The 23,145-nt window shown below is 34.6% G+C and overlaps 1 protein-coding gene across 21 annotated transcripts in view; it reads right to left on the bottom strand.

Annotated features, from left to right (window-relative positions):
* LOC137496031 (uncharacterized) overlaps nt 1-23,145 on the bottom strand; it is a 166,689-nt gene that overhangs the window by 117,858 nt on the left and 25,686 nt on the right. Inside the window, exon 3 of one of the 21 annotated variants that reach the window (XR_012408272.1) lies at nt 13,214-16,541. The exons of 19 other annotated variants lie outside the window; for them this stretch is intronic. The gene's annotated coding sequence lies outside the window, so the exon portion shown is untranslated. Of the gene's footprint in view, nt 1-13,213; nt 16,542-23,145 lie in introns of those variants that run through there. One more of the 21 variants, XR_012408273.1, reaches the window with a different exon arrangement.

Below are 23,145 nucleotides of genomic sequence, written 5' to 3'. Positions count from 1 at the left end.
CTTCTAGCTGTAAGGCGACAGTGCTAACCACTTTGCCTCCCTTTTTGTTCAATCAATGAAAATTTAAATACGTATTGTTCAAAACATCAAGGACAAAATATATTATCTTGTGCTTCTATTCAATTTTAATGAATGTGTGTGTGAGTAAATGATGACTAATTTAGGGTTGAACTACGCCTTTAAATAATAAAATAAAACAAAATGTGCATTTCTTTTTTGTGGACTTCATTGAACTTAATTAGTGAAATTATAAAATGAAATAAAATAAAATTATAAAAAATAAAATGTGCATTTCTTTGAGAACTTTATTGAACCTAATTAGTGAAATTAGAAATTGAAATAAAATAAAACAAAATTAAATTAAATAAAAAATAAAATGTGCATTTTTTTTGAGGACTTCATAGGACTTCAATATGTAGAGAAATTATAAAATAAAACAAAACAAAAAACAAAACGTGCATTTCTTTTTTTTAAGACTTAATAGGACTTGATAAAGTAGTGAAATAAAATAAAATTAAAATTAAATTAAATGTAATTAAATTGGCATTTCTTTTTTGAGGACTTCATATGACTTAATAAAATAGTAAAATTATAAAATTAAATAAATAAAAATTAAACGTGCATTTTTAGAACTCCATAGGACCTGATAAAGTATTGAAATTATCAAATAAAATAAAATTAAATGAGCATTTCTTTTTTGAGGACTTCATAGGACCTGATAAAGTAGTGAAATTATCAAATAAAATTAAATTAAATGAGCATTTCTTTTTTGAGGACTTCATAGGACTTCATTATGTAGTGAAATTATAAAATAAAACAAAACAAGAAACAAAACGTTCATTTCTTTTTTGAGGACTCCATAGGACTTGATAAAGTAGTGAAATTATAAATAAAATTCAATTAAATTAAAACTAAATTAAATTAAATTTAAACTAATTAAATGAGCATTTCTTTTGAGGACTTCATAGGACGTGATATAAAATTATATAATAAGTGATAGTAAAATTATATAATAAAATAAAATTACAATTAATTAAAACAAATTAAATTATATTAAAATTTTATTAAATGGGCATTTCTTTTTTGAGGACTTCATAGGACTTGATAAAGTAGTGAAATTATAAAATTAAAATTAAATTAAATGTGCATTTCTTTCTTGAGAACTTCACAGGACTTGATTTACTATTGAAAATAATTTAAAAAAAAATAAAAATATAGTTAATTATTAGAGTTCTATTTATATTTAATATTTTATATATTGTATGTTATGTTATTAATGGGTTTTGCAATTGTAATATTTTAGTTATATTGTTAATTACTTAAGTTATAGCTTAATTATTATTATTATTATTGTTGTTATTATTGTGGTTGTTGATTATTATTATAACAAATTAAGAAATATCCCCTTGGCAATTACAACTAAACAAGAATTTTTTTTTTTCTGTAAATAATTATTTTATTTCAAGCTACAAAAATGCGTTTAATAAACTCCAATTACTCTGCTTGTATAATAAAAAAATATAAATTATTATATTTTAATTAAACAAATAAAACCAGCAAACAAATTGAGAAAGCAATAATATTTATGTGTATTATTTTATTTTCTGTTTAAACAGCAAAACCTTTTTAATTTCTGTACCTGAATACCAATTGATTACACCCTGAAAACCATAAAGCACTGTTTATTTCACTCTTATATTTGCATATGACATGTCATGCATGATTTATCTATAAAATCATAGCAATTAATTGAAAATTAATACATGGTTTCCAAATGCTATTCAATTCATCTGGTAAAATTGTTTTTATATTGCAATATATATATTGCAGAAATACAAAATATCGCAATGTGCTGCCCTCACACACACAAACACAAATATATACGTATATGAAATATAAAGGATACAGAATATATTAAAATCAAATAGAATTAGGGCTGCAACAACAATCGATTAAATAGATAAAAATCTATTACTAAAAGCATTGGCAACGAATTCCACAATCGATTTGTTGTGTCGAATCGATCACGGGGACGTTTGATCATAAAAACCCTTTAGTTCAGCGCGGAGCAGAGTGAACACGGTCTCTCTCGCGCACTGATACAGAGTTCAGCACCTCATAGACAAGGATGAGGAGGAAGGGAGTTCAACAGCAGGGTAAATAACTAACTTAATAATCCTACTTTTGATCCGTTTTTAAGTGAGGATTGTAAAGTCTCTGGTGCAGATGTTTTACTCGTTATTCTATTTGACAAGCATGACAAGTTAGCATTAGCTCGTTTACCTTTAGAACGGCAACTGAAAAAAATCAAACCGAGCTTTGGCGCAGTGTCTGGCGCTGAGCCAGAGAGAGCTTGTGCTGAGCAGAGCTCTCAGTAAGGGACCGTCGCAAAAGTGCTTCGTTTTTTCGCTTTTTTTTTTTCTAAAAAAACAAAACCAACTTAACCCTGCTGAAAAAGATAGTACAATTATGCAGCGCTTTAACCGCCTAATGCTTATTAAATATTTTAGACATGTAAATACACACAAGTACTAGTAAAACAAAACATTTCTAAGAGTTTTTAAAACACAATGAAGTCCAACAATCCAAACAAACATAATTTGCTGATGTGTTTTATTCATATCAGATACACATTACACACAGTGAAAGTAACTATAAAGTTGAATCTTAAGTTCACCAGCCACTTACTTGCATGTATTTGGGGAGTAACTGGTGAATTTACGAGCTGAATCCTGCAAGCTTTTTATGAATGAGGCAAACGAGCGGCCGCAAGTAAACATAACGACGCCAATCTCACGTTATAGATCACGATCACTTACACGTTTATATGAACTGGTAAAACTTCTGTTTGAGATTATATCTCATTAAGATTATTTTTCGGTCCCACTTTATATTAAGTGTCCTTAACTACTATGTACTTACATCAGAACATAAATCCAATGTACTTACTGTGTTTATAATGTATTTGAGAACAATTTTGGTGCTTTTGAGTTGGGATAGAGGTTTTGTTATGGACAGGTTTGGTGGCATGGGTAGGTTTAAGGGTGGGTTAAGGTGTAAGGGATGGTCAACAGTGTATTTACAAATGTAATTACAAAAGTTAATTACAGATGTAATTACATACATGTATTTAATCAAGCATAAGTACACAGTAAATAGATGTATTTACACAATAAGTACATCGTAATAAACTATTAGTTCCTATGTAAGTACATATTAGTTAAGGCCACTTAATATAAAGTGGGACCTATTTTTCTAACCCACTTCCTAAATAATTTAACTTGTTTTAAAGAAAACAATCACTTAATTGAGATTTTTTTTTCTTCAGAAAACAAGATAATTTTTTATGCTTTTTTTAATTTGTCTAACTATCTTGATTTAAAAATATTTAGACATTTGGATTGAAAACAGGACAAACTACTTAGTTTTTTTATTTTAATATTATTATTAATATAATAATATAAGTATTATTATAACAGCTCAGGGATGAGCTTTTTGAATAAACAGTTGGAAATTAATGCATTTGTTGTTTTTTTATCAGATTCATCAGTTAATCGGAAAAAAATTATCGACAGCTTAATCGATTATTAAAATAATCGGTAGTTGCAGCCCTAAGTAGAATATTTGCATATTTTAAGCAGAAGCCATATTGTTACGTAGCAGATGCACCTCACTACGCACATAAGGTTAAGGATGACTGCTGTTAAAAGAGGTCACCCGGAGTTCTCTTCCTGTTTCCCCTCGCTGTTGTGTGTGTAAGCAGATCGCTTTGAGTTCTCTGTGTGGCAGTGATATCTTTCTGTCTGAAACCTTTTTCCAAAGTCATCTGGTGAGATACTCTGTTAAATACGGTAATAGGATGGTAACTGGCATTAGCAGTGGCTGATGGTTTAATTCCTTTCTACAACCCTGTTTCAAAGTCATTTGGTTAGATACTCTGTTAAACACGGTAATAGGACGGTAACTGGCATTAGCAGTGGCTGATGGTTTAATTCCTTTCTACAACCGTTTCAAAGTAATCTGGTGAGATACTCTGTTAAATACGGTAATAGGACGGTAACTGGCATTAGCAGTGGCTGATGGTTTATTTCCTTTCTACAACCCTGTTTCAAAGTAATCTGGTGAGATACTCTGTTAAATACGGTAATAGGATGGTAACTGGCATTAGCAGTGGCTGATGGTTTAATTCCTTTCTACAACCTTGTTTCAAAGTAATTTGGTGAGATACTCTGTTAAATACGGTAATAGGATGGTAACTGGCATTAGCAGTGGCTGATGGTTTAATTCCTTTCTACAACCGTTTCAAAGTAATCTGGTGAGATACTCTGTTAAATACGGTAATAGGACGGTAACTGGCATTAGCAGTGGCTGATGGTTTAATTCCTTTCTACAACTGTTTCAAAGTCATCTGGTGAGATACTCTGTTAAATACGGTAATATGACGCTATCCTGTGTTAGCTATGGCTAAATGTTTACTTACTGCTGATTGATCAAAGGGAAGGCCCTTTTTCTTTTGTCCCGTTTTCTCATGTTTAATGGACAGTTATGGAGGGTAGAATTGTATGTTTTATTTACGGAACTTTATTTTCGGTTTAGGTAAGAAATTCAATATTAGGTAGCGTACCTTGTTTTGTTTGTCGTTTTGGCCTTTTTGTTCCCTGGTTCTGATACCGAAATATTTGTTTAATAAGTCTGTTATCCCTTTTGACAACTTGGCCTGTGTGTGTGAGTGCTTGGGAAACAGGAACGGGGACTCCGGGTGACCTCTTTTAACAGCGGTCATACTTCACCTTATGTGCGTAGCGAGGTGCATCCGCTACGTAACACATATAAATGTATATTTGTGTTTGTGTGTGTTTGCATGTGTGCGAGCGTGCGCTAAACATGCTTCAAATACCAAAAAGAAACAAGTAAAATATATACATCGTATTTGGTATAAAAATTGTGTTGATTTATTTGTGTGTGTGAGGAAAGGGAGAGAGTGATAGAGACAACTGAAATCAAAGCTAATGGTTATCTTCACTGTGTAAAAAAAAAGAAGAGCATCTGGTTTGGCAGATCATTGTAATTTAGTGAATTGTTCTGTTTTACGTCTTATTGTGATTAAGTGAGTGTTTAGTGAACATCCACTGCTGTGGTGAAGCTCTTCAAGAGTCTGTCTGTCTCCATTACACTTGAGCAGAAATGCAGTTTTGTGGTGTGCAGTGACTGCTGTGTGCCGATCAGAGTGTGTGTGTGTGTTTGTGTGTGTTCTTCAGGGTTACTCTGAGCTCTGGGGAAGGACAGCAGTGTGTGTGACAGTGTGATGATCACTGGAAGAGACAGAGATGTAATTTGCCCTTCCAACACCACAGGCTCTTGCATAATATGCCCTCCTTCCAGTCCATGAGTGCAGAAGAGCTTGTGTGTCCAGTATATGTGAAAGATGCGCTTTTCAAACAGCACACACAATCATTCTTATTACTTGCACTTCATCTATATCTTTTCTTCTTTGAAATTTTGGATTTGTAAGCGTATTACTGTTATTATTATTGTTATTATTATTATTATTATTATTTTTAAATATATTTATTTTTAATTATTTTTAATTTAAAAAAAAAGTATTAAAATATTTTACATTTAAATATTTGTACATTTATTATTACTATTGTAACTAATATTATAATTTTATTATTGAATTCATTCATTCATTCAATTACTTTTCAGCTTAGTTCCTTTATTAATCTGGGGTGGCCACAGCGGAATGAACCGCCAACTTATCCAGCATATGTTATGCACAGCAGATGCCCTTCCAGTTGCAACCCATCACTGGAAAACACCACATACACTCTCATTCCCACACATGCATATTTAGCTCACCTAATTCATCTAAGAGCATGATTGTACTGTGGGGAAAACCGGAGCACCCAGAGGAAACCGGGGAGAACATGCAAACTCCACACAGAAATGCCAACTGACCCAGCCAAGGCTCGAACCAGGCGATATCGCTACCCACTGCGCCACCACACCGCTCCTATTATTAAAATATTTAATCTAATTATTTTTTTAAATGCAATAATATTATTGATTTAAATATTTGACATTACATTATTTTACATGTGCTATTATTATTACTGTTTGCAAATTTTATATTTAATGATTCTTAATATGGCGAAGTAGTGGCACAGTGGGTAGTGCTGTCGCCTCACAGCAAGAAGGTCCCTGGGTCGCTGGTTTGAACCTCGGCTCAGTTGGCGTTTCTGTGTGGAGTTTGCATGTTCTCCCTGCCTTCGCGTGGGTTTCCCTCCGGGTGCTCCGGTTTCCCCCACAGTCCAAAGACATGTGGTACAGGTGAATTGGTATAGGCTAAATTGTCCGCAGTGTATGTGTGTGTGTGTGTGTGTGTGTGTGTGTGTGTGTGTGTGTGTGTGTGTGTGTGTGTGTGTGTGTGTGTGTGTGTGTGTGTGTGTGTGTGTGTGTGTGTGTGTGAATGTGTGTGTGGATGTTTCCCAGAGATGTGTTGCGGCTGGAAGGGCATTCGCTGCGTAAAAACTTGCTGGATAAGTTGGCGGTTCATTCCGCTGTGGCGACCCCAGATTAATAAAGGGACTAAGCCGACAAGAAAATGAATGAATGAATGAATGAATGATTCTTAATATTATTATAATAACTTTTATATTTTACATTATTCTTAATCATTTTTTTCTATTTATTTTAATATTTTATATTTAATTATTGTTACATGTATCATTATTTTTATTAATTATTTAAATATTTGACATTTAATTACTTTTAACATTTTTATTATTATTATTACTACTATAATTGTTATTATTTACATTAGTTCTGTCTTCATTTTATTTTACTTCTACATTATCTTAATCGAAAAAATAAATAATGACTATTAAGAAGTATTAAACAAAACAGCCAAAATGACCAAAATAGTAAAAAATTCTATAAAATGAAATGAAAACAAATAAATCAGACTATTAATAAATACTGTAAAGGAATATACTGGAATACAGCTATATATATATATATATATATATATATATATATATATATATATATATATATATATATATATATATATATATATATATTTATCTATATATGTATTTATTTATCTATATATGTATGTATATATATTTATATATATATATATATATATATATATATATATATATATATATATATATATATATATATGTATATATATGTGTGTGTGTGTGTGTGTGTGTGTGTGTATATATATACACATATATACATATATATATATATATATATATACATACATATATATATATATATATATATATATATATATATATATATATATATATATATATATATATATATATATATATACATACATATATATATATATATATATATATATATACATACATATATATATATATATATATATATATATATATATATATATATATATATATTCATACTTCATAATTCATAATTATTAGCAGAATATATTTTTTTTCTAGAAAAAGTCTTATTTTATTTTGAATAGAAATTAAAAAAAAAATGTAAAACTATTTTAAAGTCAAAATTATTAGCCCCTTTTATGCAAGTTTTTTTTTTTTTGATAGTTTACAGAACAAAATCATTATACAATAACTTGCCCTATTACCCTGACTAACTTAATTAACTAATGAAATATACAATATATACAAAAAAACAACAAACAATACAAATACATTAATATATATATATATATATATATATATATATATATATATATATATATATATATATATATATATATATATATATATATATATATAAAATAAAAACACAACAAAAGTACCAAGGACCAAAGGTCTCCATAATCCTGGACCAGGCCGTATCCTAACCAGATACTTTACTGTGGTGGTCATGGAGGAGCAGAGAGCATGAGACTGATTCCTGAAGGACCCCTGAGACAGACGAGTCTCCACATTGTTCCAGTAAACCAGCTTGATCAATCGCCGGTGACCTACTAACACATGCAGCTTCTCCACGATGGACGTCCAGCTTCTCCAGCAACTAGACTGCAGCTCTGCACAAGAAGTTCAGTTCAGTGTGGCTTAATTTTCACTGCTAAAAAGCCAAAAAACTGAAGAGCAATTCCACCGATGCGCAACTCCACAAGTCCCAAACCAAGCAAGCCAGTGGTGACAGTGGAGGAACAAACTTCACCAATTGACGAAAGTGAAGGGGGAAAAAACATGGAGAAAAACCAGGCCCGGGAATCACAGTGGTGCAGTGGGTAGCATGATTACCTCACAGCAAATAGGTCGCTGGTTCGAGTCCAGGCTGGGCCAGTTGGCAAGTCTGTGTGGAGTTTGCATGTTCTACTTGTGTTCCCATGGTTTCTTCCGGGTGCTCCAGTTTCCCCCACAGTCCTAACACATGCACTTTAGGTGAATTGGGTAAGCTAAATTATCCAAAGTGTATGTGTATGGGTGTTTCCCAGTCATGGGTTGCAGTGGGAAGCGCATCCGCGGCACAAAACATATGCTGGATAAGTAGACGGTTCATTCTGCTGTGGCAACCCCTGATTATTAAATGGCTTAAGCCGAAAAGAAAATGAATGGATGAATGTAACCAGGTTCAGTTGGGCACTATCATTTCTCCTCTGGTCAAAATTCTTGGGCAGAGCTGCACTCTAGGCGCTGGAGGCTAGAGAAAGCTGGACGTCCATCGTGGAGAAGCTGCAGGTGTAAATAGGTCACCGGCGGGTGTTCAGGCTGGTACCAATATTAGTATACCAAACAATAAAAATCAAACTGTAAATAGAAGCTGTCGCACGCCACTCGCCAAATCCGTAACAGTAGTGGATTTGTGTGAGGCAGTGAGACTTTAAACTCTATTTAAATCTATGGGAATCATTGCAGTGGCGCAGAAATGAATGCGGATGCTGTTATGGCTTGCATTATCATATCAAAAAATGACAAAAGAGTTGCTGGACTGCAGAGGAAAAGCATTACAACAGACACTGTGATGAATCGTCTCGGGTTTCTTTCTTGAATTGTGACCCAGAATCTGTGCTGTGAACGATGTGTGTGTGTAGGAGAAAAAAAAAACAATATTGTGAGAAAGTGGAAATATTAAACATGGTGAACAATGAAACTAACACAGACCTGCTGTGAGAAATCCTGTAAATAAAAACAGGCCTGCTTACTTACACTGTGTGTGTGTGTGTGTGTGTGTGTGTGTGTGTGTGTGTGTGTGTGTGTGTGTGTGTGTGCTATAGGAGTGTTTATGAGCGAGTGAATATCTGTGATTATTTTATATGTGTGCGTTTATGTGTGTGTGTGTGTGTATCTGTGGATATGTAACGTGATATAGTGTGGGCAAATAAGTGTTTATGAGTGCATGTGAGTAATTGAGCGAGTGTCTGAGAGTATGATTGTGTGTGTAAGTGTTTGTGAATATGTAATATGTGAATGAGTGAATATTTATGAGTGTGTGAGTGTGTGTGTGTGTGTGTGTGTGTGTGTGTGTGTGTGTGTATACATGTTTTTGTGACATATCAGAACACAAGTCTGTATAATGGCATGGGTATGACACAGGTATTACAAAAAGGAGGTGAAATAGGAGGACATTGGTGGAGTCCTCATTTCTCAAAATGCTCATAAATCCTACAGAATGAGTTAAATCAGAGAGTAAAGCTGCACAGAGTCTCCTGTGATGGTTTGGTTTAGGGGTGGGGTGAGGGCAATATAATAATAATAATAATAACTAAAAGTAATAAAATATACGGTTTGGACAGTATATAATGATTGGAAACCTATGTAATGTCCCCACTTTTCACAGAAACAAACGTGTGTGTTTGTGTGTGTGTGTGTGTGTGTGTGTGTGTGTGTGTGTGTGTGTGTGCAGAGAGAGTTTGTGAATATGTGAGCGAATGATTGAGTTTGAGTGCATGTGTGTAATATGTGAGTGTAAGAAAATGTGTGAGTGAGATAACGCGTGAGTGAATGTATGCGAGTAATTGAGTGAGTGTTTGTGTGTGTCTTAAATAATTTCTTCATTGTGTGAGTGCAGTGAAGGTTGCGTGTTCAAACTCGTCTCTCTCCAACTCTGACATCAGCCGTGTGTCTGGAAATGAGTCAATACAGCAGAAAAACGCTCAGCTCACAACCAACTTATGATGTTCTCAAAGAAAGCGAGTGATGTTTACACGCGCAAAACCTTCTGCCATGCTGCCATAGAGTTGCGGGTGGTTGCCAGCAAAGATTTAGTTATTCACAGTTTAGTATTTTTTTACAAAAACACAGATTTAGAAAGAGCATTCAGTTGCTAATAATACAGAGATAATACCATTACAAAGTTTGATTTGCAGCAAACTATGAAAATCAGACAAAAGGATAACAATGTTTAACAGAATAAGCTTAATCAGTCAATCACATGAGATCCACCAATAGCAGACCACAGCTATCCAATCAAACCACACTGAATAAAATCAAAGTCCCGCCTTTCATTTATTTTTGTGCAGGACATGAGATTGGTGTCCAAGCTCGGTCCTGGAGGGCAGGTGTCCTGCATAGTTTAGTTCTAACTTTCATCACACCTCAGGGCTCGAAATTGCGACCATTTTAATCGCATATGCGCCCGAAAATTAATCTATGCGACCTCGTAATATATATACTGTAGTAGCATTAGTGCGACTGCAGATAATGGTTGTAGTGCGACCTGTTTTGATTTTTTTTTCTAAAAACGTGCTGAATCGCTCTTCCCTGCCGCTATATTGGTTCATATTAGCTGTCAATCACTCAAGGTATTCCGCTGTCAGGTGACAGGAAAGGAGCTTTATGACCACGGGAAATGCAAACGGCTGAAGAGTGAAAACTTAAAGCACACAGGTTTGCAAACCCCACCTAAAGTTGAGGCGCAGATGAAAGCGATCATGATGTGGTGATTATTGATCCGCCAGCTGAGATCAATCAAGTACTTGTTTTCGGAGAAGGCGCCCGAATCTCGTTGCGTTGCGTTTTACTGCGTGTTCAGCGCTAAAAGTCAAATCTAATACTGTACATATCATCGCCAAAGAAGCTCGCCTTTACTAAGTTTACACTGAAACTGCGGTTTATAACAAAGAGCGGTATTGCGCCGGTGGTCATCGCAAGAATCCTGCTCTGCCTGCTCATAAATTGGGTCGGCTGACTCGCCTGCTTTTCCACAAACACTGAAAGTGAAGATCAGCTCAGACTAAACATTTAAATTGACACAAACTGAAACCAAAACTTTTATAGAGTGGTAGAAGTGAGACTTTACTTACTTTCTTTTGTCTATTCTTTCTTGTGGTGTATATTATTTTTTCTATTTATTTACTGATGACTGTTTTGCAGCTTTTAGCATTGAATTGAATTATGTATTATAATCTTTTGTTTGTTTTGTAGCAAAACTATTATTTATTAAATTGACATGCATATAAAAACAGCAAAATAAATATTTCTTACTGCAATGCTTCATTTTGTTTGATGCAAACCATACATTTATTTTTCATAAAGTAACAGACTTTTTATAGCAGATAACCTACATTCAAGCACATTCAAGGCAGCATCATAATGAGAAATGGAATTCATTGTTACTATTATTGTCATTTTCATCATCATCAATATTCTATAATTATTAGACAATAATTTTGGAATTATTGCACACAAATATCAATGTCATCTCAGCATTAGTTATAGTTGTTTCTGGCTTTTGTTAGTCCTAATTGATGTTGTTTTAAAATACAATAAATCCCTTAAAATACCATTTGCAGTGGTGCTCATTCATTTTTGGTAGGTGCTCCTAAATTTTTTTTGGTGCTCCTAAATATTTGAAGTTGGGAGCACCGGTTAATTTCGAGCCCTGCACCTCCCTGGATGTTTTTAGTATACGTAGAAAGAGCTTGATTTGCTGGTTCAGGTGTGTTTAATTGGAGTTGGAACTAAAATATGCAGGACACCGGCCCTCCAGGACCGAGTTTGGACACCCCTGATTTAATGTAACCCTTACAAGATTAAATAATTAAACCAATAAATAAAAATATCAGCAAGAGCAATTAATCCGACAATATTTGGCCATTTTTATGTTAAACATGACTATTTATATCCACATAAATATTTGCTAACACATTATCCTCAAATTGCATAATACACTTGCCCTTTTAATGAAAAATGTGAATATTAAAATAAAAAAATAAAAAAAATTGCATTAGAAGGTGCAACAAGTACATGCTGAATACTATTAAAGTATTTAAAACATAAAAAAATAAAAATCCGGATAACCCGGAAATCCGAAAACGGATAACCAATCCGTTGAAGGATACAAAGACAAAGCAAGAATTACTAGGCTTCATATTCTAAGAGGATTTCAATGAGTTTATAATAAATGCATCATGTCATTTCTTCAGTGTAAGGAGAAAACACACCACAGGGCTTGTGTCCTACAGACACACATACATACATGTATATATAAAAACAGACATACATAGAAAAAGACATATATACATCCAGACAGACAACATATAGATACACATTAAAAAGGGACATGCTCACACACACGCACGCATATACGCACGCACACACAACATGAGAAATGCATGCCTGCTGTTCTGTCTCTTTTTGTAAACAATTATTATGAGGGGATATCATTTAAAAAATATTTATAGCAGTTTTAATAATAAAAGAATTATAGATGTAATGAAAAAATTCTACTTCTCTTTTAATGTTTGAAATGCTGGCTTTGCATATTCATATTTAATTTTTTTTCTCAAATTAAATAAATTATTTATATGACATGTTTGTTATATTTTATAATCTAAAAATATTTAATCAAACATTTGATTTGCTTGGGGAAAAAAAACAATTAATTAAAATTCATTAATTTTTATATAAAACTTTATACTTGACTTATTATTATTATTATTATTATACTAAAAAAACATATTTGGATCAAAATACAAAACAAAATGTCAACTAGCGCTGCACAATATTGGAAAAATATGAAATTGCGATATATTGTGTTGCCGCAATACATATTGAGATACGAATAAAATTTCACCTGATGATTTGAAAAGCTCTATTTGGAAAGATTTCATTAATTTAAATCAACTATGCTAATCAAATATGCATAAATTATAATAATTCACAAGAACAGTGTGTTTACTGGGGAGTCTAAAAATATTTCAATAGAGAAATTAAACAAATCAAATGTAAAATAACACTGTCAAAACTGTATAAATATTTCTTGAATTAGATTTAATAATATCTTTACAGTATTACACACATTGCATTATCGATGCTCAAATGATATACTGTTCAGGCCTAATGATAACAATAAAAACTAAGTAAAAACTTTAAAAAAAGCTACTTTAGAGTATTAATAAATTCTGTATTCTGTAAGAGAATGCTGACTACTGGGAGAAAACCAATTTTAACATATATATTTACAAATAAAGGAAAACCTATTGTATAAAATAAAAGCTCGATAAAACATTAGCGCAAAATAAATATGACAAAAATAAATGCATAAATGCATACATGCAGCATGATAAAAACATGCATGATCCTCTGTGTCAGGTTTTATTGTGTTAATCCTAATGACGAGGGTCCTGTGTGATACACTCTTGTCTGCATGTGTAACCGTGTTCATTGGAGCTCCATGAGCTGATGGTTTCCGTCTGCATTGGTGCGTTTGAGCCCCAAGACGCCGGCAGTGTGTCAGAGGAGATCTCAGTACAAATAATAATAATGCACTTCAGAGCAGACCTGCAGCTCTCCTTCTTCTCCACCTCCAGAAACACCCAGAGCTCCTCAATGATGCCCTCATCACTCACACTCCAGCAGACGCCCTCCAGACACACACACACACACACACACATTGGTATTGGGGGTTTACAAGGACTCTCTTCTTGCTTTGCGTTTTGGCTAGAATAAGAAGATGTTTACTATTAAGTCGACTTAAATCATTATTTTTTTGATTGGCTACAGAACAAACCACTGTTGTCCAATGACTTGCTACAGTAACCTAATTAAGACTTTAAAATTGCACTTTAAGGCGGAGTGTCTTGCAAAATAACTTGAGAAATATTATGTACTGTCATCATGGAAAAGACAAAACAATTTAATAATTGGAAATAAGTTATTAATGCTCAATAACTATTAATGCTCATAATAGAAAAAAAAAGTCTCTCCATAAACATCACTTAGGAAATATACATTCACCGGCCACTTTATTAGGTACACCTGTCCAACTAAACACAAATCTATATTAAGTGGCCTTAACTAATATGTACTTACACAGGAATTAATAGTTTGTTACAATGTACTTATTGAGTAAATACATGTATTTACTGTGTACTTATGCTTGATTAAATGCATGTATGTAATTACATCTGTATTTAACTTTTGTAATTACATTTGTAAATACACTGTTGACCATCCCTTACACCTTAACCCACCCTTAAACCTAACCATGCCACCAAACCCGTCCATAACCTAACCTCTATCTCAACTCAAAAGCACCAAAATTGTTCTCAAATACATTATAAACACAGTAAGCACATTGTATTTATTTTTTTGATGTAAGTACATAGTAGTTAAGGACACTTAATATAAAGTGGGATATATTATGTCTATCTATATAAATGTCTAATCAGCCAATCAAATGGCAGCAACTCAATGCATTTAGGCAAGTGGACATGGTCAAGATGATCTGCTGCAGTTCAAACTGAGGATCAGAATGGGGAAGAAAGGGGATTTAAGCAACTTTGAACGTGGCATGGTTGTTGGTTCAGTGAGCGGCAGTTCTGTGGGTGCAAATGCCTTGTTGATGCCAGAGGAGAATGGCCAGACTGGTTCCAGCACATAGAAAGACAACAGTAACTCAAGAAACCACTCGTTACAGTCGAGGTCTGCAGAAGAGCATCTCTGAACACACAACACGTCTAACCTTGAGGCAGATGGGCTACAGCAGCAGATGACCACACCGGGTGCAACTCCTGTCAGCTAAGAACAGGAAACGGAGGCTAAAATTCGCACAGGCTCACCAAAACTGGACAATAGAAGATTAGAGAAACGTTGGCTTCTTTGATGAGTCTCGATTTTCGCTGCAGCATTCGGATGGTCGGGTCAGAATTTGGCATCAACAAAATGAAAGCATGGATCCATCCTGCCTTGTATCAATGGTTCAGGCTGGTGGTGGTGGTGTAATGGTGTGAGGGAGATTTTCTTGACACACTTTGGGCCCATAAGTACCAATTGAGCACCGTGTCAACGCCACAGCCTACCTGAGTATTGTTGCTGACCATGTCCATCCCTTTATGACCATAGTGTACTCATCTGCTGATGGCTACTTCCAGCAGGATATCGCACCATGTCATAAAGCGTGAATCATCTCAGACTGGTTTCTTGAACATGACAATGAGTTCACTGTACTCAAATGGCCTCCACAGTCACCAGAGCTCAATCCAATAGAGCACCTTTGGAATGTGGTGGAATGGGAGATTTGCATCATGAATGTGCAGCCGAAAAAATCTGCAGCAACTGCGTGATGCTATCATGTCAATAAGGAAAAAATCTCTGAGGAACATTTCCAGAACATTATTGAATCTATGCCACGAATGATTAAGGCAGTTCTGAAGGGAAAAGAAGGTCCAACCCGGTACAAGTAAGGTGTACATAATAAAGTGGCCAGTCAGTGTATATTCAGATAGAAAGCACTCATTTTAAATTCTAGTATTTCATAATTATATTTTTACCAAATAAAAGGCAGCCCCGCTGAACACAAAATAATCAAATGTGTGCATTTTGAATACATGCATGTATACAATATAGTTTAAGTGCTGGTAAACGATTAATTGCATCCCAGATAAAAGCTTGTATTAACATGATATAAACATGTGCACTGTTCATATTTATGTATACATGTATAAACACACACACACACATACATTAAATAGAAAATCATACAAAATAAATATATTTACAAAGTCATATATTATTTGTATTACACATAATTGCATTTCTTAATATAAACAAATATTTTATACAATATAGTCATGCATACATTTATACACAACAATCTACACGATATGCGCAAATATATTTTGTAAATATGAACTTTTATTTTGGATGCGATTAATCGCGATTAATCTTTTGAGAGCACACATTGCTTCTGCATGACACAAAAAATATGCCAATGCCACAAAACCAAATCCTTTCTCTCCACCCCAATTTTTGGTGACAAAGTGGCGGGGACATGTTCGCACTGTAAATGACGTCCTTTCTCTCTTCGTCCCCTCGGATTTTAAGTGAAAGTCCCCGAGGGCCAGATGAAGGCTCCGACTGCCTCTTTGCGTTACCAGCTAAGACAAATATTTCCCAGGATGAGTCCCGATGCCCGCAGGATGTTTACATGCACTCCTCTGCCTGCTCCTCTTTTATCCCCCTTTCTCAGCTTGGAGCCCCAAACACGCACACACACAGATCCACAGACCAACACACAAAGATCACCTTCACACACACTTCTGACCTCCTCGTCTCGCCCCAGATTTGTTTGACCTCCGCCTGTAGGCCAAGTACACAAAACAAGTTCTGTCAGCTAGCATAGCCTGCTTAGAGACTCTCCCTTGCCAAACTGAGATGAAAAGTATCAAGTTTATTATTTTTATTATAAGCCCAATAGCCAATAGAATATATGCAGAGGACTTTTAATTTTTCAGTAACCCAGTTGAAGCGCTTAAACTGTATAAACTGATAAACTGTATGCTGGTACAAGATCACCACGTTTAAGTGATTTCTTAAACGTGACCACGGTCTGATTTCTTTAAAAATCAATTATCTTCACTGCCTGAGGGATATCAGATTTAAAGTGGGTCTCAGAAGTTAACAGAAGCACTGCAATAAATTTAATTTTTCCATCATGCATTTAAAATATGGACATTTATTTTACCCTCGTGTTTTCAGAGGAGTTTCTGTGCTCGCCTGCTGCTCCTGACGGCACTTGTGTTTAAACAGCTTTTCATCTTGTTTTATGCTTGAAACACTAAATGAATGTTTAAGTGTTTTTAATGGATTATAATTATTACATTTTTAATTACATCACAACATAATTTCAATTACATCACAACATCAATGCTGTAAAAGGAACCGTAGGAAATTGAAAACAGTCATATTAACCGTTCACCAAAATTTTATCGGTAAGAGAAAACACTAGCTGTTCATAAAGCCCATTATTTGTGCCGCATATAATCTATAAACATCACACAGGCTGCATCTGAAACCGCCTACTACTCAGTAGGTACTGCATTTGAATTTAAACGTACTACTCGGCCATTAGAAAAGTACGTTCTATACAGTGGCGTAGCGGACGGGCCCGCAGGGCTACGCACCGCGGGGGGTCCCCGCGTCGTCGCGATTTTCAATAATTGTAAATTCGGCAACCGCAATAATCAAACTCTTGGAAACAACTGTGGTCGGAACCAAAGTTCACAGGTCTGTGTTCTCTGAACTCCTCTCATTCTAATTGCTTGCCGCCGAACCGCAACATAGCTAATACTATAAAGTTAGCTTGATTTCAACTATCTTCGACGCCCACACCGGAGAAGACGTGCCGCGCTGTTTCTCAACGCTAGTTCTCATTGAAAATGAATGACTTCTGGCTACTTTGACGCTCTCACCGCTTTCGGTTTGTGATCGCTCCTCAGTTTGTGAAGGCTTCCCCGCGCTGTCGCTCCACCCCACCTCCCTTCCCCGCTCCTCAATTTGTGATCGCTTCCCTGTGTTGTCTCTCACCCCCTGCAACCCCCCCCACCCCTTCATCAGGGGGCCCCGTCAGTGATCCCTGCAGGGGGGCCTCCGCATTTTGCACTACGCCACTAGTTCTATACAGTATCAATGTGATAAATATGAATGGAATTCGGACGTACTACATCCGCCATTTTGACAGTCACGTGACGTACCTGTGTAATTTGCGTCGCTTTACTCCCATTCATGAATTCGCTCACGGGGCATCATGGGATAGCGCAGCATGCATGGGACGCGTACTCCAGAATCTCGCCAGAAGTAGTAAGTCATCCGGGTACTTCTCGCATACTGTTCTTCGAATTCTTTGAATTCGGACATACTACTCGGCTCGCATACTGATTTTAGCCTACTATATAGTATGGAAGTATGCGATTTCGGACGCAGCCACAATGTTTAAAAAGCTCACAAATTTAAAAGTCTTACAGCAGCGGGAATAAAAGAACATGTCTATTACTTTTAATTTAGACCATGTACACCAAACAAGTTATGCCAGCTAGCCTAGCCTAACATAGCATGCAAAACCAAGAAGAAAAGTTTAAAGTTAATTATTATTATAAGCACAAATTGTGCAGCATAAAATCTATAAACATCACACAAGACAAACAAAACAATAAACAACACACACACAATGTTCTAAAACCTAACAAAGTCTTATGCTGTGTTCACACAAGATGCAAAGCGCGCAAGTAAATTGCGATTTTCACACATAAATAGACGCATAAACATTGAGTTTACTTGCATCTTTCGCGCATCAAATCCGCTTCATTCATGCATCAAATTCACTTCACATTAGACACAGACTCGCATCATTCGCAGGGCTTCTGTCTGCCCTGTGACTCTAGCTTCGTTGCTAAATGGCTAACATGGATTTTATTGATAAAATAGCTGTTTCGATTCGTTTTGAGCCTACTAGATCCTTTCAGAATCAGTTTTCAGAGGTGCACCCAACTCTGTAAGTTCTTAAACTTCGCCAGAAACTGTAGCTGAATGATGGAAGCTTTCAGTGGTGCTTCCAACTAAAGGCTGATTAATACTTCTGCGTTAAACGCCGGCGTATGCTACGGCGTTGACGCATAGCCCTTTGTCGTGGCCGTCGCCGTCACTGACGTGCAACTCTCAAAAAATGTAACTACACGTCGCAACAATGCGTAGCACAAGCTCTGTGATTGGTCGGCTTGGTAGCGCTGACGAGTCTGGGCGGGGCCGAGAGCAGCGCGAGCGGCGCTAGCCCAATGGAGCGATTGTTTACAAGTGTGGAGTCCCGTGAAGGAGCTTCGGATGAAAAGTTTTGTTTTGTGTTTACCTCATAGTTAAAGTTGTTGCACGTCCGCCGGTTCCTGCCTCAAAATGAGCGAGTTTGAGCCACTTGTACATCCAGGAAGTGTTCAGGAAAACAAAACAGCAGCGAAGAAACTCGACACAGAGGAACATTTACACCTCACTGCCAACTAGCATTTCGGAAGTGTTAATGCAGACCAACAGAGACAGCGCGCAGAAGTATAAATGCACAGCTACGGGCGTTGCATGCGCAGTGGGTTACACCGGTCACTTGACGCAGAAGTATAAACCAGGTTTAAGCCGAGCCCAGTTTAATGAACTGTTGTCCGGTGTCAGCATTCGACAAGAGGATTTTCCCCTGGCACTGCAACAACAGGCGATACGTCATAATAACACCCCTACAAGAGCAAGCTCCTGATTGGTTAACGTGGCACAAATGTCTGCTGAAGTTCAGATTTGACAACTCGCGCGATTCACACCAAACGCTCGACTTGCGTGTCACTTGCACAAAACTCAAACCACTTAATTCGCACAAATCTCGTCATTTGCAGGATGTCTATTTTCAACTTTGCATTGACTTAACATATAAATCACTTGCGGTTGATGCTTCTTCCGCATCTGGTGTGAACAGCAGGAATAAACAAAACCACTATATTTCTTTTAATTTTAGACATGCTATAGTAAAAAGCATTTTCAACTTATTAAACAATAAATGAGGACAGGCTCCAGGACAATTCATTTTCTGTAAAATAAACCAATTCAGTAGGATAGTGATAGGATCTGTAGAAGCTCTCAGAAGGTAACATAATTCAAACATTTTTTTTGTTTGTTTGTTTTAAAAGGTAAATGAAGGTTATACAGTGTCGTTAAATGCAGAGCTTCTCTATTTAAAAAAAAAATTTAAAAAAAAGGAAACGCCCTGCATGTTCTGAAAGAGATTAAGCCACAGCCAAGTAATAAAAAGTAACTCAAAAGTACCGTAACGCATTATTTACCAGAAAAAGTAACTGAATAACGTAAATAGTTACTTTTTTGGAGAGTAACTCAATATTGTCATGCATTACTATCTAAAGTAACTTTCCCAACACTGATTATGACCCTACATTGCCAAACTAACAAATAGAAAAAAAAAAAAAATAGAAAGATGACTCATTGAATTTACAAAATTTACAAAAACTATTTATATGAGCTGAATTTAAACAAACATTAATTTTTTTTAGTTTATAGACTCAACATATAATGCATGATAAATGATCAAGAGTCAAAATACATCAATCTCATAAGACAATGAAGACGTTGCTGACCTTATTTTTTTGCATCTTGCTTCAGCATGGATATCATAATGCAACTTATCGTCAATAGTAAGATCCAGATTTTTGCCCTCATTCATTCATTCAAGCTTTCAGTGGTGCTTCCAACTGAACCAAGTGGTTGCAAGTAATTTTATGGACTGATACAAACAAATTAAGTTGAGCATTACTAAATTTAATTTAAAAATTTTGCTCATATTAGTTGTTTGCAACCACTTACCCTAACATATTTAGTAAGTCAAATTGATAATTTTTTTGTGTACCAATTGAGCTTTTGCACTAGTAGATTGAGGAGAAGGATATAGACCTGAAGTTTATTGGCTGGTCTTTTTTTTATTGACTTGAAAAAACAAATACGATACGTATGCAGACTGAAAATGTCTAAAACAAACAGGCTAAAAAAACAGCGGACTGAAGTGAAAATAAAAGTAGCAGCAGTTTGATTATGCATCTGTAAAAGTTTGCGTCATCTGGAAAACATCTTTACTAAAGCTGGTATATTTTTCATTGGTGTGATCTTTCTGCAGCTTAAATACTGTATGTGGTTCTTAAAACACTCTTTTAATGCTGGTTTATTTAATTTAATGCATTGTGTAATGGAAATGACCGCTTTAATGCTTATTTATAACTAAGACTAATTTAATATCTAGCTTTTTATGTTTATGAAAATCACACCATTAAATACGTTTACACTTCTTGTGGCATATTTGAAAAACCTAAAGTTGAACTTGAAATGTTAAAGATGCACAATATGTTGTTCATCAGTTATATTTACTTTCTGTATAAGTCTTTCTCATGATCACATGAATAATAATTAATCTCAAATTCACTTTCATGGTAAATATGTTTACACTTTCAAAACATAAGCACAGACAAAATAAAGAACAGTAAACTTTATAGAAATCCTTATGTTAGAAAACCAAAACAAAAAAAAAGGAAAAATGTATTTAAGAAGATTAATTAAATACTACAGTAGTGTCCCAATGATATATGTGTTTTTTAATTAATTAAATTATTTATTTATTTATTTTTCGAAAATCTGCAGTATCGTTTCATTATTATTGTTTTAGTTTTGTTCCACATCCACACTTTAAATTATAAACTTTCTACATTATACATTATACATACATTATAAACTTTTACATTACAATATTTTATTTTGCTGCACTATATATATATAAATATATATATATATATATATATATATATATATATATATATATATATATATATATATATATATATGTATATATGTTTTCTATATGTATATATATATATATATATATATATATATATATATATATATATATATATATGTATATATATATATATATATATATATATATATGTGTGTGTGTGTGTGTGTGTGTGTGTGTGTGTGTGTGTGTGTGTGTGTGTGTGTGTATATATATATATATATATATATATATATATATATATATAGTGATATGAAAACAATTTCGCCAGATGGCTTGAGTAGCTCAATTTGTAAAAGAAATCATTCATTTAGGCATAGGGTTCATTTAGGTAGGGTTGACTTTTAAGGTTGTGAATCATGTAGAAAAAAACAATTGCAGGAATAGTTACAAGTAAAAACAAAAGTAAATAAACAGTTCTTTATTATTTTGAGTCAAAAAGCATTCAAATACAGAAATTCAGTAATGTAAAATAACACTGTATAGTCTTCACTGTATTAATAAATCAGTATTTTTTCTTCATTAAAGTGCACATATTTTACCCCTTTTCAAGATTTAAGATAAAACTTTTTTGTCTCCAGAGTGTGTCTGTAAAGTTTCAGCTCAAAACACCCACTAGATTATTTATTACAGCCTTCAGAATATTGGAATTTTCTGCTTTAAATACAATGTAGCTATTTCTTCCCTGTGCCTTTAATGCTAGTTAAATAAATATCGACAAAAAAAATAAAAGATAAAAAATCTGGTTAGTTTTAACTTGAAGTTGGGTCAAATATTGACAAACCCAAAGTTGCATTAATTTTTTTCAATTCACTTTATGTTACAATTTTTAACTCAATGGTTGCGTTTGTCCATATTTGACCCAACAACCCAATATTTTTAGGGTGCATATACTGTAAAATTAGTTAGAATCCCACTGATTAGTTTAAGCAATAGTATGAGCACCAATGCAAAAAATACAAAGACTTGGATACAAGCAACTTAATCAGCTTAATCTTATTCAGTCTAATGGCATATTTTGCCATCAAATTTTATGCCATTCATCTTTAAATGCTGCTGAAATCTCTCTAGTTTTGTTGCATGTCTTGACAGAAGGCAAACATTGAGAGGTCAATGAGTGCACTAATGTTTTATGAAGACAACATTTACTTACTAAATACCCTTAAATGAACCCAAAAGATCATGACGGAGGAAAACAAACTGAAAAAGCACCAAAGGATAGAGCATAAAACTAGCATTTTTCTTTACATTTCACAGTGTTGTCAAATGAAATCTGTAGCTCGTCCTTGATTAACATCTCACCCAATGCCTTTTATTTTGGAAACATCCGGTAAGATTTGCGTTCTCTCATTCTGTAAATCCCACACGTTGATTAAGTGGAATTAAAGGCTTTGCTACTCTCATGCTGCCTGTAAAGGGTTACGCATCTCGCCTTATTAAACGCACTGTGCAAATTCAGCAAAACACGTCACAGCTTGACAGGTGGAGACTGGATAACTCTCTCACAGGCCGCATACCTCCGCCTCTGTTGAGGACGCTAACACAAAACACTGCTGTCTTTTAATAGTGTATATAACATAT

This window comes from Danio rerio, chromosome 6, assembly GCF_049306965.1.
Source record: "Danio rerio strain Tuebingen ecotype United States chromosome 6, GRCz12tu, whole genome shotgun sequence".
Lineage (NCBI taxonomy): Eukaryota > Metazoa > Chordata > Actinopteri > Cypriniformes > Danionidae > Danio > Danio rerio.
This window is presented reverse-complemented; position numbering and strand designations above follow the sequence as displayed.